Source organism: Ambystoma mexicanum (assembly GCF_040938575.1).
Source record: "Ambystoma mexicanum isolate Mex_15411 chromosome 12 unlocalized genomic scaffold, UKY_AmexF1_1 Mex_chr12_unloc.1, whole genome shotgun sequence".
Classification (NCBI taxonomy): Eukaryota; Metazoa; Chordata; class Amphibia; order Caudata; family Ambystomatidae; genus Ambystoma; species Ambystoma mexicanum.
The window spans coordinates 4,009,836-4,029,851 of NW_027182322.1; the positions used below are offsets into that span (position 1 = coordinate 4,009,836).

Here is a 20,016-nt window from a genome sequence, read left to right on the forward strand (position 1 = left end):
AAATGTACTATTAGCACCCCGGAGGGAGCCTCTGCACTTCTTATAGGGAGAAAACTCTGCAATGAAAGGGGACAGGGTCAATAACAGCTGTAAACTCTCACAAGACCATCACTGCTCTCACACTTTCCTGCTCTCAGGCTGGCGGGCCATTATCGGCCCTGGCTGCCGCACCATTGCCAGGTTTGTGTAACTATATTATTTCTAATTGGCTCCACTTTGATGACTTTCATTTGGATTCTGACTTGATTATTGAGATCTTAAATAAGTGACTGGGGATCAGGTGTCCACTTATTCTCATGGATAACATCACAACCAACCTTTAATTCAAACATGAGTCATGACATCACAGATGGAGTACAGTTTATGACAGAGGTGGGACATCACAGTGTGGCAGCCCAAGTAGCTCGCCGTGATCGTATAGTGGTTAGTACTCTGCGTTGTGGCCGCAGCAACCTCGGTTCGAATCCGAGACACAGCATTGCGGTGAGGCAATGTCACGGCAGTTGGGCAGATATTTTAGAATTTCCATTAATACATTGGCAATCTCTGTGGAGGACTGAAACAATTCGATATGTCCTGTTACTGTTATGAACCTTTTGTTTCTTTAATGCTCTTTGCACACTTTTTCATCGGGTGACTGTAATGTATTTCAACCAAATCTAATTAAGAGCGCATTATGTGGTGACATTTGCAGTACATGAAACATTATAACACTGCCATTTACGTCAATAACCACTAGCTTGATTAAGACATATGTATTGCAGCAACAGTATTTCCCAGTTACAAATGGGAATAAAAACAACATCCGCGAGGGATTGAACCAACGACATTTAACTGATGTTGCCAATGGAGCGCGTTACAGAGAGCGCGAGGTCCCGCCTTTACAGTCACACGCTGATGATAATACAGATGTTTAAATAAACAGGCATATCTGTGGACTTGTGGTCTTTCTACATTGGGACTCATAGTCTAGTCCTAGGCTATTGTAGGCACTGGCGTATCTTTTAGTGGAATGAGAGGCATTCTGTAGTCGCGTGAAAGGACCTTTCAAGTCAATCTGATCTGTATTATCCTGTGAAAAAAAGCGTTCTTAGACACAGTGAGGAGTTTTTGGGGATAATGGGAAAATCATTTCCAACTAAATGACAGGAATTTCTTAGTCCAATCATGAGGTGTGCTAGGCTTTTTTATACTGTGGCGGAAAGAGAGAGAGTATAACAGTCATTATAAATAAAGGGCCAAGGAAGTGACAGTTTATGGAAGGAACAATTTGCACATAGTTTTAGAATGTGGTCAGGAGGAGGACAATGTGCTTACACATATGAAACATTAGAAGGTAGACATTATGGAAGCACATATATTTCTTTATTTTTATTGTATTTGGGGAGAGGGGGTTAATATAGCACGTCCAATGTGGAAAAGTGCTTTCCATAGCACCTTGCAGGTGGGCGACATCTAGAGCTGTGCAGTAGCCACCCATGCCCCAGACGTCAAAGAGAACAAGAAGTTACACATGTTGGAAGTGAGGGTGAGACATTGAGGAGATATGATCCCCGTATGAAGCCGAGAGAAGGAGGAGGCGTGAACGTGCATCCATGTATGCAGGCGAGAAGGGAAGGAGCATTGGTCATGCATCCCTGCATGAGGGTGAGACAGGGAGGAGATATGATCCCCGTATGAAGCCGAGAGAAGGAGGAGGCGTGAACGTGCATCCATGTATGCGGGCGAGACAGGAAGGAGCATTGGTCATGCATCCCTGCATGAGGGTGAGACAGGGAGGAGATATGATCCCCGTATGAAGCCGAGAGAAGGAGGAGGCGTGAACGTGCATCCATGTATGCAGGCGAGAAGGGAAGGAGCATTGGTCATGCATCCCTGCATGAGGGTGAGACAGGGAGGAGATATGATCCCCGTATGAAGCCGAGAGAAGGAGGAGGCGTGAACGTGCATCCATGTATGCGGGCGAGACAGGAAGGAGCATTGGTCATGCATCCCTGCATGAGCATGAGACAGGGAGGAGATATGATCCCCGTATGAAGCCGAGAGAAGGAGGAGGCGTGAACGTGCATCCATGTATGCGGGCGAGACGGGAAGGAGCATTGGTCATGCATCCCTTCCTGAGGGTGAGACAGGGAGGAGATAAAATCCCCGTATGAAGCCAAGAGAATGAGGAGACATGAACGTGCATCCATGTATGCGGGCGAGAAGGGAAGGAGCATTGGTCATGCATCCCTGCATGAGGGTGAGACAGGGAGGAGATAAAATCCCTGTATGAAGCCAAGAAAACGAGGCGGCATGAACATGCATCCTTGTATGCAGGTGTGACATGGAGTCATCATGAACATGCATCCCTTTATAAGGACATAACATGGAGGACGCATGAACATGAATGCCTGAATTTTATGGTGGTGGCCTTCGGGTGATTTGGCACGTGCAATTGGTGAAGAGCACTTCTCCTGCGCAAAAAAATAAATCTACTATTAGCACCCTGGAGGGAGCCTCTGCACTTCTTATAGGGAGAAAACTCTGCAATGGAAGGGGACAGGGTCAATAACAGCTGTAAACTCTCACAAGACCATCACTGCTCTCACACTTTCCTGCTCTCAGGCTGGCGGGCCATTATCGGCCCTGGCTGCCACACCATTGCCAGGTTTGTGTAACTATATTATTTCTAATTGGCTCCACTTTGATGACTTTCATTTGGATTCTGACTTGATTATTGAGATCTTAAATAAGTGACTGGGGATCAGGTGTCCACTTATTCTCATGGATAACATCACAACCAACCTTTAATTCAAACATGAGTCATGACATCACAGATGGAGTACAGCTTATGACAGAGGTGGAACGTCACATTGTAGCAGCCCAAGTAGCTCGCCGTGATGTATAGTGGTTAGTACTCTGCGTTGTGGCCGCAGCAACCTCGGTTCGAATCTGAGTCACGGCATTGCGGTGAGGCAATGTCACGGCAGTTGGGCAGATATTTTAGAATTTCCATTAATACATTGGCAATCTCTGAGGAGGACTGAAACAATTCGATATGTCCTGTTACTGTTATGAACCTTTTGTTTCTTTAATGCTGTTTGCACACTTTTTCATCGGGTGACTGTAATGTATTTCAACCAAATCTAATTAAGAGCGCATTATGTGGTGACATTTGCAGTACGTGAAACATTATAACACTGCCATTTACATCAATAACCACAACTTGATTAAGACATATGTATTGCAGCGACAGTATTTCCCAGTTACAAATGGGAATAAAAACAACATCCGCGAGGGATTGAACCAACGACATTTAACTGATGTTGCCAATGGAGCGCGTTACAGAGAGCGCGAGGTCCCGCCTTTACAGTCACACGCTGATGATAATACAGATGTTTAAATTAACAGGCATATCTGTGGACTTGTGGTCTTTCTACATTGGGACTCATAGTCTAGTCCTAGGCTATTGTAGGCACTGGCGTATCTTTTAGTGGAATGAGAGGCATTCTGTAGTCGCGTGAAAGGACCTTTCAAGTCAATCTGATCTGTATTGTCCTGTGAAAAAAAGCGTTCTTAGACACAGTGAGGAGTTTTTGGGGATAATGGGAAAATCATTTCCAACTAAATGACAGGAATTTCTTAGTCCAATCATGAGGTGTGCTAGGCTTTTTTATACTGTGGCGGAAAGAGAGACAGTATAACAGTCATTATAAATAAAGGGCCAAGGAAGTGACAGTTTATGGAAGGAACAATTTGCACATAGTTTTAGAATGTGGTCAGGAGGAGGACAATGTGCTTACACATATGAAACATTAGAAGGTAGACATTATGGAAGCACAAATATTTCTTTATTTTTATTGTATTTGGGGAGAGGGGGTTAATATAGCACGTCCAATGTGGAAAAGTGCTTTCCATAGCACCTTGCAGGTGGGCGACATCTAGAGCTGTGCAGTAGCCACCCATGCCCCAGACGTGAAAGAGAACAAGAAGTTACACATGTTGGAAGTGAGGGTGAGACATTGAGGAGATATGATCCCCGTATGAAGCCGAGAGAAGGAGGAGGCGTGAACGTGCATCCATGTATGCAGGCGAGAAGGGAAGGAGCATTGGTCATGCATCCCTGCATGAGGGTGAGACAGGGAGGAGATATGATCCCCGTATGAAGCCGAGAGAAGGAGGACGCGTGAACATGCATCCATGTATGCGGGCGAGACAGGAAGGAGCATTGGTCATGCATCCCTGCATGAGGGTGAGACAGGGAGGAGATATGATCCCCGTATGAAGCCGAGAGAAGGAGGAGGCGTGAACGTGCATCCATGTATGCAGGCGAGAAGGGAAGGAGCATTGGTCATGCATCCCTGCATGAGGGTGAGACAGGGAGGAGATATGATCCCCGTATGAAGCCGAGAGAAGGAGGAGGCGTGAACGTGCATCCATGTATGCGGGCGAGACAGGAAGGAGCATTGGTCATGCATCCCTGCATGAGGGTGAGACAGGGAGGAGATATGATCCCCGTATGAAGCCGAGAGAAGGAGGAGGCATGAACGTGCATCCAGTTATGCGGGCGAGACGGGAAGGAGCATTGGTCATGCATCCCTTCCTGAGGGTGAGACAGGGAGGAGATAAAATCCCCGTATGAAGCCGAGAGAACGAGGAGACATGAATGTGCATCCATGTATGCGGGCGAGAAGGGAAGGAGCATTGGTCATGCATCCCTGCATGAGGGTGAGACAGGGAGGAGATAAAATCCCTGTATGAAGCCAAGAGAACGAGGCGGCATGAACATGCATCCTTGTATGCAGGTGTGACATGGAGTCATCATGAACATGCATCCCTTTATAAGGACATAACATGGAGGACGCATGAACATGAATGCCTGAATTTTATGGTGGTGGCCTTCGGGTGATTTGGCACGTGCAATTGGTGAAGAGCACTTCTCCTGCGCAAAAAAATAAAAGTACTATTAGCACCCCGGAGGGAGCCTCTGCACTTCTTATAGGGAGATAACTCTGCAATGAAAGGGGACAGGGTCAATAACAGCTGTAAACTCTCACAAGACCATCACTGCTCTCACACTTTCCTGCTCTCAGGCTGGCGGGCCATTATCGGCCCTGGCTGCCGCACCATTGCCAGGTTTGTGTAACTATATTATTTCTAATTGGCTCCACTTTGATGACTTTCATTTGGATTCTGACTTGATTATTGAGATCTTAAATAAGTGACTGGGGATCAGGTGTCCACTTATTCTCATGGATAACATCACAACCAACCTTTAATTCAAACATGAGTCATGACATCACAGATGGAGTACAGCTTATGATAGAGGTGCAAGTCACATTGTAGCAGCCCAAGTAGCTTGTGGCCGCAGCAACCTCGGTTCGAATCCGAGTCACGGCATTGCGGTGAGGCAATGTCACGGCAGTTGGGCAGATATTTTAGAATTTCCATTAATACATTGGCAATCTCTGTGGAGGACTGAAACAATTCGATATGTCCTGTTACTGTTATGAACCTTTTGTTTCTTTAATGCTCTTTGCACACTTTTTCATCGGGTGACTGTAATGTATTTCAACCAAATCTAATTAAGAGCGCATTATGTGGTGACATTTGCAGTACATGAAACATTATAACACTGCCATTTACGTCAATAACCACTAGCTTGATTAAGACATATGTATTGCAGCGACAGTATTTCCCAGTTACAAATGGGAATAAAAACAACATCCGCGAGGGATTGAACCAACGACATTTAACTGATGTTGCCAATGGAGCGCGTTACAGAGAGCGCGAGGTCCCGCCTTTACAGTCACACGCTGATGATAATACAGATGTTTAAATAAACAGGCATATCTGTGGACTTGTGGTCTTTCTACATTGGGAGTCATAGTCTAGTCCTAGGCTATTGTAGGCACTGGCGTATCTTTTAGTGGAATGAGAGGCATTCTGTAGTCGCGTGAAAGGACCTTTCAAGTCAATCTGATCTGTATTGTCCTGTGAAAAAAAGCGTTCTTAGACACAGTGAGGAGTTTTTGGGGATAATGGGAAAATCATTTCCAACTAAATGACAGGAATTTCTTAGTCCAATCATGAGGTGTGCTAGGCTTTTTTATACTGTGGCGGAAAGAGAGAGAGTATAACAGTCATTATAAGTAAAGGGCCAAGGAAGTGACAGTTTATGGAAGGAACAATTTGCACATAGTTTTAGAATGTGGTCAGGAGGAGGACAATGTGCTTACACATATGAAACATTAGAAGGTAGACATTATGGAAGCACATATATTTCTTTATTTTTATTGTATTTGGGGAGAGGGGGTTAATATAGCACGTCCAATGTGGAAAAGTGATTTCCATAGCACCTTGCAGGTGGGCGACATCTAGAGCTGTGCAGTAGCCACCCATGCCCCAGACGTCAAAGAGAACAAGAAGTTACACATGTTGGAAGTGAGGGTGAGACATTGAGGAGATATGATCCCCGTATGAAGCCGAGAGAATGAGGAGGCGTGAACGTGCATCCATGTATGCAGGCGAGAAGGGAAGGAGCATTGGTCATGCATCCCTGCATGAGGGTGAGACAGGGAGGAGATATGATCCCCGTATGAAGCCGAGAGAAGGAGGACGCGTGAACGTGCATCCATGTATGCGGGCGAGACAGGAAGGAGCATTGGTCATGCATCCCTGCATGAGGGTGAGACAGGGAGGAGATATGATCCCCGTATGAAGCCGAGAGAAGGAGGAGGCGTGAACGTGCATCCATGTATGCAGGCGAGAAGGGAAGGAGCATTGGTCATACATCCCTGCATGAGGGTGAGACAGGGAGGAGATATGATCCCCGTATGAAGCCGAGAGAAGGAGGAGGCGTGAACGTGCATCCATGTATGCGGGCGAGACAGGAAGGAGCATTGGTCATGCATCCCTGCATGAGGGTGAGACAGGGAGGAGATATGATCCCCGTATGAAGCTGAGAGAAGGAGGAGGCGTGAACGTGCATCCATGTATGCGGGCGAGACGGGAAGGAGCATTGGTCATGCATCCCTTCCTGAGGGTGAGACAGGGAGGAGATAAAATCCCTGTATGAAGCCGAGAGAACGAGGAGACATGAACGTGCATCCATGTATGCGGGCGAGAAGGGAAGGAGCATTGGTCATGCATCCCTGCATGAGGGTGAGACAGGGAGGAGATAAAATCCCTGTATGAAGCCAAGAGAATGAGGCGGCTTGAACATGCATCCTTGTATGCAGGTGTGACATGGAGTCATCATGAACATGCATCCCTTTATAAGGACATAACATGGAGGACGCATGAACATGAATGCCTGAATTTTATGGTGGTGGCCTTCGGGTGATTTGGCACGTGCAATTGGTGAAGAGCACTTCTCCTGCGCAAAAAAATAAATGTACTATTAGCACCCCGGAGGGAGCCTCTGCACTTCTTATAGGGAGAAAACTCTGAAATGGAAGGGGACAGGGTCAATAACAGCTGTAAACTCTCACAAGACCATCACTGCTCTCACACTTTCCTGCTCTCAGGCTGGCGGGCCATTATCGGCCCTGGCTGCCGCACCATTGCCAGGTTTGTGTAACTATATTATTTCTAATTGGCTCCACTTTGATGACTTTCATTTGGATTCTGACTTGATTATTGAGATCTTAAATAAGTGACTGGGGATCAGGTGTCCACTTATTCTCATGGATAACATCACAACCAACCTTTAATTCAAACATGAGTCATGACATCACAGATGGAGTACAGCTTATGATAGAGGTGGAACGTCACATTGTAGCAGCCCAAGTAGCTCGCCGTGATCGTATAGTGGTTAGTACTCTGCGTTGTGGCCGCAGCAACCTCGGTTCGAATCCGAGTCACGACATTGCGGTGAGGCAATGTGACGGCAGTTGGGCAGATATTTTAGAATTTCCATTAATACATTGGCAATCTCTGTGGAGGACTGAAACAATTCGATATGTCCTGTTACTGTTATGAACCTTTTGTTTCTTTAATGCTCTTTGCACACTTTTTCATCGGGTGACTGTAATGTATTTCAACCAAATCTAATTAAGAGCGCATTATGTGGTGCCATTTGCAGTACATGAAACATTATAACACTGCCATTTACGTCAATAACCACTAGCTTGATTAAGACATATGTATTGCAGCGACAGTATTTCCCAGTTACAAATGGGAATAAAAACAACATCCGCGAGGGATTGAACCAACGACATTTAACTGATGTTGCCAATGGAGCGCGTTACAGAGAGCGCGAGGTCCCGCCTTTACAGTCACACGCTGATGATAATACAGATGTTTAAATAAACAGGCATATCTGTGGACTTGTGGTCTTTCTACATTGGGACTCATAGTCTAGTCCTAGGCTATTGTAGGCACTGGTGTATCTTTTAGTGGAATGAGAGGCATTCTGTAGTCGCGTGAAAGGACCTTTCAAGTCAATCTGATCTGTATTGTCCTGTGAAAAAAAGCGTTCTTAGACACAGTGAGGAGTTTTTGGGGATAATGGGAAAATCATTTCCAACTAAATGACAGGAATTTCTTAGTCCAATCATGAGGTGTGCTAGGCTTTTTTATACTGTGGCGGAAAGAGAGAGAGTATAACACTCATTATAAATAAAGGGCCAAGGAAGTGACAGTTTATGGAAGGAGCAATTTGCACATAGTTTTAGAATGTGGTCAGGAGGAGGACAATGTGCTTACACATATGAAACATTAGAAGGTAGACATTATGGAAGCACAAATATTTCTTTATTTTTATTGTATTTGGGAAGAGGGGGTTAATATAGCACGTCCAATGTGGAAAAGTGCTTTCCATAGCACCTTGCAGGGGGGCGACATCTAGAGCTGTGCAGTAGCCACCCATGCCCCAGACGTCAAAGAGAACAAGAAGTTACACATGTTGGAAGTGAGGGTGAGACATTGAGGAGATATGATCCCCGAATGAAGTCGAGAGAAGGAGGAGGCGTGAACGTGCATCCATGTATGCAGGCGAGAAGGGAAGGAGCATTGGTCATGCATCCCTGCATGAGGGTGAGACAGGGAGGAGATATGATCCCCGTATGAAGCCGAGAGAAGGAGGAGGCGTGAACGTGCATCCATGTATGCGGGCGAGACAGGAAGGAGCATTGGTCATGCATCCCTGCATGAGGGTGAGACAGGGAGGAGATATGATCCCCGTATGAAGCCGAGAGAAGGAGGAGGAGTGAACGTGCATCCATGTATGCAGGCGAGAAGGGAAGGAGCATTGGTCATGCATCCCTGCATGAGGGTGAGACAGGGAGGAGATATGATCCCCGTATGAAGCCGAGAGAAGGAGGAGGCGTGAACGTGCATCCATGTATGCGGGCGAGACAGGAAGGAGCATTGGTCATGCATCCCTGCATGGGGGTGAGACAGGGAGGAGATATGATCCCCGTATGAAGCCGAGAAAAGGAGGAGGCGTGAACGTGCATCCATGTATGCGGGCGAGACGGGAAGGAGCATTGGTCATGCATCCCTTCCTGAGGGTGAAACAGGGAGGAGATAAAATCCCCGTATGAAGCCGAGAGAACGAGGAGACATGAACGTGCATCCATGTATGCGGGCGAGAAGGGAAGGAGCATTGGTCATGCATCCCTGCATGAGGGTGAGACAGGGAGGAGATAAAATCCCTGTATGAAGCCAAGAGAATGAGGCGGCATGAACATGCATCCTTGTATGCAGGTGTGACATGGAGTCATCATGAACATGCATCCCTTTATAAGGACATAACATGGAGGACGCATGAACATGAATGCCTGAATTTTATGGTGGTGGCCTTCGGGTGATTTGGCACGTGCAATTGGTGAAGAGCACTTCTCCTGCGCAAAAAAATAAATGTACTATTAGCACCCCGGAGGGAGCCTCTGCACTTCTTATAGGGAGAAAACTCTGCAATGAAAGGGGACAGGGTCAATAACAGCTGTAAACTCTCACAAGACCATCACTGCTCTCACACTTTCCTGCTCTCAGGCTGGCGGGCCATTATCGGCCCTGGCTGCCGCACCATTGCCAGGTTTGTGTAACTATATTATTTCTAATTGGCTCCACTTTGATGACTTTCATTTGGATTCTGACTTGATTATTGAGATCTTAAATAAGTGACTGGGGATCAGGTGTCCACTTATTCTCATGGATAACATCACAACCAACCTTTAATTCAAACATGAGTCATGACATCACAGATGGAGTACAGCTTATGACAGAGGTGGGACATCACATTGTGGCAGCCCAAGTAGCTCGCCGTGATCGTATAGTGGTTAGTACTCTGTGTTGTGGCCGCAGCAACCTCCGTTCGAATCCGAGTCACGGCATTGCGGTGAGGCAATGTGACGGCAGTTGGGCAGATATTTTAGAATTTCCATTAATACATTGGGAATCTCTGTGGAGGACTGAAACAATTCGATATGTCCTGTTACTGTTATGAACCTTTTGTTTCTTTAATGCTCTTTGCACACTTTTTCATCGGGTGACTGTAATGTATTTCAACCAAATCTAATTAAGAGCGCATTATGTGGTGACATTTGCAGTACATGAAACATTATAACACTGCCATTTACGTCAATAACCACTAGCTTGATTAAGACATATGTATTGCAGCAACAGTATTTCCCAGTTACAAATGGGAATAAAAACAACATCCGCGAGGGATTGAACCAACGACATTTAACTGATGTTGCCAATGGAGCGCGTTACAGAGAGCGCAAGGTCCCGCCTTTACAGTCACACGCTGATGATAATACAGATGTTTAAATAAACAGGCATATCTGTGGACTTGTGGTCTTTCTACATTGGGACTCATAGTCTAGTCCTAGGCAATTGTAGGCACTGGCGTATCTTTTAGTGGAATGAGAGGCATTCTGTAGTCGCGTGAAAGGACCTTTCAAGTCAATCTGATCTGTATTGTCCTGTGAAAAAAAGCGTTCTTAGACACAGTGAGGAGTTTTTGGGGATAATGGGAAAATCATTTCCAACTAAATGACAGGAATTTCTTAGTCCAATCATGAGGTGTGCTAGGCTTTTTTATACTGTGGCGGAAAGAGAGAGAGTATAACAGTCATTATAAATAAAGGGCCAAGGAAGTGACAGTTTATGGAAGGAACAATTTGCACATAGTTTTAGAATGTGGTCAGGAGGAGGACAATGTGCTTACACATATGAAACATTAGAAGGTAGACATTATGGAAGCACATATATTTCTTTATTTTTATTGTATTTGGGGAGAGGGGGTTAATATAGCACGTCCAATGTGGAAAAGTGCTTTCCATAGCACCTTGCAGGTGGGCGACATCTAGAGCTGTGCAGTAGCCACCCATGCCCCAGACGTCAAAGAGAACAAGAAGTTACACATGTTGGAAGTGAGGGTGAGACATTGAGGAGATATGATCCCCGTATGAAGCCGAGAGAAGGAGGAGGCGTGAACGTGCATCCATGTATGCAGGCGAGAAGGGAAGGAGCATTGGTCATGCATCCCTGCATGAGGGTGAGACAGGGAGGAGATATGATCCCCGTATGAAGCCGAGAGAAGGAGGAGGCGTGAACGTGCATCCATGTATGCGGGCGAGACAGGAAGGAGCATTGGTCATGCATCCCTGCATGAGGGTGAGACAGGGAGGAGATATGATCCCCGTATGAAGCCGAGAGAAGGAGGAGGCGTGAACGTGCATCCATGTATGCGGGCGAGACAGGAAGGAGCATTGGTCATGCATCCCTGCATGAGGGTGAGACAGGGAGGAGATATGATCCCCGTATGAAGCCGAGAGAAGGAGGAGGCGTGAACGTGCATCCATGTATGCGGGCGAGACGGGAAGGAGCATTGGTCATGCATCCCTTCCTGAGGGTGAGACAGGGAGGAGATAAAATCCCCGTATGAAGCCAAGAGAATGAGGAGACATGAACGTGCATCCATGTATGCGGGCGAGAAGGGAAGGAGCATTGGTCATGCATCCCTGCATGAGGGTGAGACAGGGAGGAGATAAAATCCCTGTATGAAGCCAAGAAAACGAGGCGGCATGAACATGCATCCTTGTATGCAGGTGTGACATGGAGTCATCATGAACATGCATCCCTTTATAAGGACATAACATGGAGGACGCATGAACATGAATGCCTGAATTTTATGGTGGTGGCCTTCGGGTGATTTGGCATGTGCAATTGGTGAAGAGCACTTCTCCTGCGCAAAAAAATAAATCTACTATTAGCACCCTGGAGGGAGCCTCTGCACTTCTTATAGGGAGAAAACTCTGCAATGGAAGGGGACAGGGTCAATAACAGCTGTAAACTCTCACAAGACCATCACTGCTCTCACACTTTCCTGCTCTCAGGCTGGCGGGCCATTATCGGCCCTGGCTGCCACACCATTGCCAGGTTTGTGTAACTATATTATTTCTAATTGGCTCCACTTTGATGACTTTCATTTAGATTCTGACTTGATTATTGAGATCTTAAATAAGTGACTGGGGATCAGGTGTCCACTTATTCTCATGGATAACATCACAACCAACCTTTAATTCAAACATGAGTCATGACATCACAGATGGAGTACAGCTTATGACAGAGGTGGAACGTCACATTGTAGCAGCCCAAGTAGCTCGCCGTGATCGTATAGTGGTTAGTACTCTGCGTATTGGCCGCAGCAACCTCGGTTCGAATCCGAGTCACGGCATTGCGGTGAGGCAATGTCACGGCAGTTGGGCAGATATTTTAGAATTTCCATTAATACATTGGCAATCTCTGAGGAGGACTGAAACAATTCGATATGTCCTGTTACTGTTATGTAACCTTTTGTTTCTTTAATGCTGTTTGCACACTTTTTCATCGGGTGACTGTAATGTATTTCAACCAAATCTAATTAAGAGCGCATTATGTGGTGACATTTGCAGTACATGAAACATTATAACACTGCCATTTACATCAATAACCACAACTTGATTAAGACATATGTATTGCAGCGACAGTATTTCCCAGTTACAAATGGGAATAAAAACAACATCCGCGAGGGATTGAACCAACGACATTTAACTGATGTTGCCAATGGAGCGCGTTACAGAGAGCGCAAGGTCCCGCCTTTACAGTCACACGCTGATGATAATACAGATGTTTAAATTAACAGGCATATCTGTGGACTTGTGGTCTTTCTACATTGGGACTCATAGTCTAGTCCTAGGCTATTGTAGGCACTGGCGTATCTTTTAGTGGAATGAGAGGCATTCTGTAGTCGCGTGAAAGGACCTTTCAAGTCAATCTGATCTGTATTGTCCTGTGAAAAAAAGCGTTCTTAGACACAGTGAGGAGTTTTTGGGGATAATGGGAAAATCATTTCCAACTAAATGACAGGAATTTCTTAGTCCAATCATGAGGTGTGCTAGGCTTTTTTATACTGTGGCGGAAAGAGAGACAGTATAACAGTCATTATAAATAAAGGGCCAAGGAAGTGACAGTTTATGGAAGGAACAATTTGCACATAGTTTTAGAATGTGGTCAGGAGGAGGACAATGTGCTTACACATATGAAACATTAGAAGGTAGACATTATGGAAGCACAAATATTTCTTTATTTTTATTGTATTTGGGGAGAGGGGGTTAATATAGCACGTCCAATGTGGAAAAGTGCTTTCCATAGCACCTTGCAGGTGGGCGACATCTAGAGCTGTGCAGTAGCCACCCATGCCCCAGACGTGAAAGAGAACAAGAAGTTACACATGTTGGAAGTGAGGGTGAGACATTGAGGAGATATGATCCCCGTATGAAGCCGAGAGAAGGAGGAGGCGTGAACGTGCATCCATGTATGCAGGCGAGAAGGGAAGGAGCATTGGTCATGCATCCCTGCATGAGGGTGAGACAGGGGGGAGATATGATCCCCGTATGAAGCCGAGAGAAGGAGGAGGCGTGAACGTGCATCCATGTATGCGGGCGAGACAGGAAGGAGCATTGGTCATGCATCCCTGCATGAGGGTGAGACAGGGAGGAGATATGATCCCCGTATGAAGCCGAGAGAAGGAGGAGGCGTGAACGTGCATCCATCTATGCAGGCGAGAAGGGAAGGAGCATTGGTCATGCATCCCTGCATGAGGGTGAGACAGGGAGGAGATATGATCCCTGTATGAAGCCGAGAGAAGGAGGAGGCGTGAACATGCATCCATGTATGCGGGCGAGACAGGAAGGAGCATTGGTCATGCATCCCTGCATGAGGGTGAGACAGGGAGGAGATATGATCCCCGTATGAAGCCGAGAGAAGGAGGAGGCGTGAACGTGCATCCATGTATGCAGGCGAGACGGGAAGGGGCATTGGTCATGAATCCCTTCCTGAGGGTGAGACAGGGAGGAGATAAAATCCCCGTATGAAGCCGAGAGAACGAGGAGGCATGAACGTGCATCCATGTATGCGGGCGAGAAGGGAAGGAGCATTGGTCATGCATCCCTGCATGAGGGTGAGACAGGGAGGAGATAAAATCCCTGTATGAAGCCAAGAGAACGAGGCGGCATGAACATGCATCCTTGTATGCAGGTGTGACATGGAGTCATCATGAACATGCATCCCTTTATAAGGACATAACATGGAGGACGCATGAACATGAATGCCTGAATTTTATGGTGGTGGCCTTCGGGTGATTTGGCACGTGCAATTGGTGAAGAGCACTTCTCCTGCGCAAAAAAATAAATGTACTATTAGCACCCCGGAGGGAGCCTCTGCACTTCTTATAGGGAGAAAACTCTGCAATGGAAGGGGACAGGGTCAATAACAGCTGTAAACTCTCACAAGACCATCACTGCTCTCACACTTTCCTGCTCTCAGGCTGGCGGGCCATTATCGGCCCTGGCTGCCGCACCATTGCCAGGTTTGTGTAACTATATTATTTCTAATTGGCTCCACTTTGATGACTTTCATTTGGATTCTGACTTGATTATTGAGATCTTAAATAAGTGACTGGGGATCAGGTGTCCACTTATTCTCATGGATAACATCACATCCAACCTTTAATTCAAGCATGAGTCATGACATCACAGATGGAGTACAGCTTATGATAGAGGTGGAACGTCACATTGTAGCAGCCCAAGTAGCTCGCCGTGATCGTATAGTGGTTAGCACTCTGCGTTGTGGCCGCAGCAACCTCGGTTCGAATCCGAGTCACGGCATTGCGGTGAGGCAATGTCACGGCAGTTGGGCAGATATTTTAGAATTTCCATTAATACATTGGCAATCTCTGTGGAGGACTGAAACAATTCGATATGTCCTGTTACTGTTATGAACCTTTTGTTTCTTTAATGCTCTTTGCACACTTTTTCATCGGGTGACTGTAATGTATTTCAACCAAATCTAATTAAGAGCGCATTATGTGGTGACATTTGCAGTACATGAAACATTATAACACTGCCATTTACGTCAATAACCACTAGCTTGATTAAGACATATGTATTGCAGCGACAGTATTTCCCAGTTACAAATTCGAATAAAAACAACATCCGCGAGGGATTGAACCAACGACATTTAACTGATGTTGCCAATGGAGCGCGTTACAGAGAGCGCGAGGTCCCGCCTTTGCAGTCACACGCTGATGATAATACAGATGTTTAAATAAACAGGCATATCTGTGGACTTGTGGTCTTTCTACATTGGGACTCATAGTCTAGTCCTAGGCTATTGTAGGCACTGGCGTATCTTTTAGTGGAATGAGAGGCATTCTGTATTCGCGTGAAAGGACCTTTCAAGTCAATCTGATCTGTATTGTCCTGTGAAAAAAAGCGTTCTTAGACACAGTGAGGAGTTTTTGGGGATAATGGGAAAATCATTTCCAACTAAATGACAGGAATTTCTTAGTCCAATCATGAGGTGTGCTAGGCTTTTTTATACTGTGGCGGAAAGAGAGAGAGTATAACAGTCATTATAAATAAAGGGCCAAGGAAGTGACAGTTTATGGAAGGAACAATTTGCACATAGTTTTAGAATGTGGTCAGGAGGAGGACAATGTGCTTACACATATGAAACATTAGAAGGTAGACATTATGGAAGCACATATATTTCTTTATTTTTATTGTATTTGGGGAGAGGGGGTTAATATAGCACGTCCAATGTGCAAAAGTGCTTTCCATAGCACCTTGCAGGTGGGCGACATCTAGAGCTGTGCAGTAGCCACCTATGCCCCAGACGTGAAAGAGAACAAGAAGTTACACATGTTGGAAGTGAGGGTGAGACATTGAGGAGATATGATCCCCGTATGAAGCCGAGAGAATGAGGAGGCGTGAACGTGCATCCATGTATGCAGGCGAGAAGGGAAGGAGCATTGGTCATGCATCCCTGCATGAGGGTGAGACAGGGAGGAGATATCATCCCCTTATGAAGCCGAGAGAAGGAGGAGGCGTGAACGTGCATCCATGTATGCGGGCGAGACAGGAAGGAGCATTGGTCATGCATCCCTGCATGAGGGTGAGACAGGGAGGAGATATGATCCCCGTATGAAGCCGTGAGAAGGAGGAGGCGTGAACGTGCATCCATGTATGCAGGCGAGAAGGGAAGGAGCATTGGTCATGCATCCCTGCATGAGGGTGAGACAGGGAGGAGATATGATCCCCGTATGAAGCCGAGAGAAGGAGGAGGCGTGAACGTGCATCCATGTATGCGGGCGAGACAGGAAGGAGCATTGGTCATGCATCCCTGCATGAGGGTGAGACAGGGAGGAGATATGATCCCCGTATGAAGCCGAGAGAAGGAGGAGGCGTGAACGTGCATCCATGTATGCGGGCGAGACGGGAAGGAGCATTGGTCATGCATCCCTTCCTGAGGGTGAGACAGGGAGGAGATAAAATCCCTGTATGAAGCCGAGAGAACGAGGAGACATGAACGTGCATCCATGTATGCGGGCGAGAAGGGAAGGAGCATTGGTCATGCATCCCTGCATGAGGGTGAGACAGGGAGGAGATAAAATCCCTGTATGAAGCCAAGAGAACGAGGCGGCATGAACATGCATCCTTGTATGCAGGTGTGACATGGAGTCATCATGAACATGCATCCCTTTATAAGGACATAACATGGAGGACGCATGAACATGAATGCCTGAATTTTTTGGTGGTGGCCTTCGGGTGATTTGGCACGTGCAATTGGTGAAGAGCACTTCTCCTGTGCAAAAAAATAAATGTACTATTAGCACCCCGGAGGGAGCCTCTGCACTTCTTATAGGGAGAAAACTCTGCAATGGAAGGGGACAGGGTCACTAACAGCTGTAAACTCTCACAAGACCATCACTGCTCTCACACTTTCCTGCTCTCAGGCTGGCGGGCCATTATCGGCCCTGGCTGCCGCACCATTGCCAGGTTTGTGTAACTATATTATTTCTAATTGGCTCCACTTTGATGACTTTCATTTGGATTCTGACTTGATTATTGAGATCTTAAATAAGTGACTGGGGATCAGGTGTCCACTTATTCTCATGGATAACATCACAACCAACCTTTAATTCAAACATGAGCCATGACATCACAGATGGAGTACAGCTTATGATAGAGGTGGAACGTCACATTGTAGCAGCCCAAGTAGCTCGCCGTGATCGTATAGTGGTTAGTACTCTGCGTTGTGGCCGCAGCAACCTCGGTTCGATCATTGCGGTGAGGCAATGTCACAGCAGTTGGGCAGATATTTTAGAATTTCCATTAATACATTGGCAATCTCTGTGGAGGACTGAAACAATTCGATATGTCCTGTTACTGTTATGAACCTTTTGTTTCTTTAATGCTCTTTGCACACTTTTTCATCGGGTGACTGTAATGTATTTCAACCAAATCTAATTAAGAGCGCATTATGTGGTGACATTTGCAGTACATGAAACATTATAACACTGCCATTTACGTCAATAACCACTAGCTTGATTAAGACATATCTATTGCAGCGACAGTATTTCCCAGTTACAAATGGGAATAAAAACAACATCCGCGAGGGATTGAACCAACGACATTTAACTGATGTTGCTAATGGAGGGCGTTACAGAGAGCGCGAGGTCCCGCCTTTACAGTCACACGCTGATGATAATACAGATGTTTAAATAAACAGGCATATCTGTGGACTTGTGGTCTTTCTACATTGGGACTCATAGTCTAGTCCTAGGCTATTGTAGGCACTGGCGTATCTTTTAGTGGAATGAGAGGCATTCTGTAGTCGCGTGAAAGGACCTTTCAAGTCAATCTGATCTGTATTGTCCTGTGAAAAAAAGCGTTCTTAGACACAGTGAGGAGTTTTTGGGGATAATGGGAAAATCATTTCCAACTAAATGACAGGAATTTCTTAGTCCAATCATGAGGTGTGCTAGGCTTTTTTATACTGTGGCGGAAAGAGAGAGAGTATAACAGTCATTATAAATAAAGGGCCAAGGAAGTGACAGTTTATGGAAGAAACAATTTGCACATAGTTTTAGAATGTGGTCAGGAGGAGGACAATGTGCTTACACATATGAAACATTAGAAGGTAGACATTATGGAAGCACATATATTTCTTTATTTTTATTGTATTTGGGGAGAGGGGGTTAATATAGCACGTCCAATGTGGAAAAGTGCTTTCCATAGCACCTTGCAGGTGGGCGACATCTAGAGCTGTGCAGTAGCCACCCATGCCCCAGACGTCAAAGAGAACAAGAAGTTACACATGTTGGAAGTGAGGGTGAGACATTGAGGAGATATGATCCCCGTATGAAGCCGAGAGAAGGAGGAGGCGTGAACGTGCATCCATGTATGCAGGCGAGAAGGGAAGGAGCATTGGTCATGCATCCCTGCATGAGGGTGAGACAGGGAGGAGATATGATCCCCGTATGAAGCCGAGAGAAGGAGGAGGCGTGAACGTGCATCCATGTATGCGGGCGAGACAGGAAGGAGCATTGGTCATGCATCCCTGCATGAGGGTGAGACAGGGAGGAGATATGATCCCTGTATGAAGCCGAGAGAAGGAGGAGGCGTGAACGTGCATCCATGTATGCAGGCGAGAAGGGAAGCAGCATTGGTCATGCATCCCTGCATAAGGGTGAGACAGGGAGGAGATATGATCCCCGTATGAAGCCGAGAGAAGGAGGAGGCGTGAACGTGCATCCATGTATGCGGGCGAGACAGGAAGGAGCATTGGTCATGCATCCCTGCATGAGGGTGGGACAGGGAGGAGATATGATCCCCGTATGAAGCCGAGAGAAGGAGGAGGCATGAACGTGCATCCATGTATGCGAGCGAGAAGGGAAGGAGCATTGGTCATGCATCCCTGCATGAGGGTGAGACAGGGAGGAGATATGATCCCTGTATGAAGCCGAGAGAAGGAGGAGGCGTGAACGTGCATCCATGTATGCGGGCGAGACAGGAAGGAGCATTGGTCATGCATCCCTGCATGAGGGTGAGACAGGGAGGAGATATGATCCCCGTATGAAGCCGAGAGAAGGAGGAGGCGTGAACGTGCATCCATGTATGCAGGCGAGACGGGAAGGAGCATTGGTCATGCATCCCTTCCTGAGGGTGTGACAGGGAGGAGATAAAATCCCCGTATGAAGCCGAGAGAACGAGGAGACATGAACGTGCATCCATGTATGCGGGCGAGAAGGGAAGGAGCATTGGTCATGCATCCCTGCATGAGGGTGAGACAGGGAGGAGATAAATTCCCTGTATGAAGCCAAGAGAACGAGGCGGCATGAACATGCATCCTTGTATGCAGGTGTGACATGGAGTCATCATGAACATGCATCCCTTTATAAGGACATAACATGGAGGACGCATGCACATGAATGCCTGAATTTTATGGTGGTGGCCTTCGGGTGATTTGGCACGTGCAATTGGTGAAGAGCACTTCTCCTGCGCAAAAAAATAAATGTACTATTAGCACCCCGGAGGGAGCCTCTGTACTTCCTATAGGGAGAAAACTCTGCAATGGAAGGGGACAGGGTCAATAACAGCTGTAAACTCTCACAAGACCATCACTGCTCTCACACTTTCCTGCTCTCAGGCTGGCGGGCCATTATCGGCCCTGGCTGCCACACCATTGCCAGGTTTG

The 20,016-nt window shown here is 46.5% G+C and overlaps 2 non-coding genes across 2 annotated transcripts; both read left to right on the forward strand.

Annotated features, from left to right (window-relative positions):
* The first annotated feature begins 7,780 nt into the window (after window positions 1-7,780).
* TRNAH-GUG (transfer RNA histidin (anticodon GUG)) lies at window positions 7,781-7,852 on the forward strand. Its single transcript has one exon. It is a non-coding gene; the product is annotated as a tRNA-His (tRNA).
* Window positions 7,853-15,071: 7,219 nt separating this feature from the next.
* Window positions 15,072-15,143, forward strand: TRNAH-GUG (transfer RNA histidin (anticodon GUG)). The gene has a single exon. It is a non-coding gene; the product is annotated as a tRNA-His (tRNA).
* The last annotated feature ends 4,873 nt before the right edge of the window (window positions 15,144-20,016 follow it).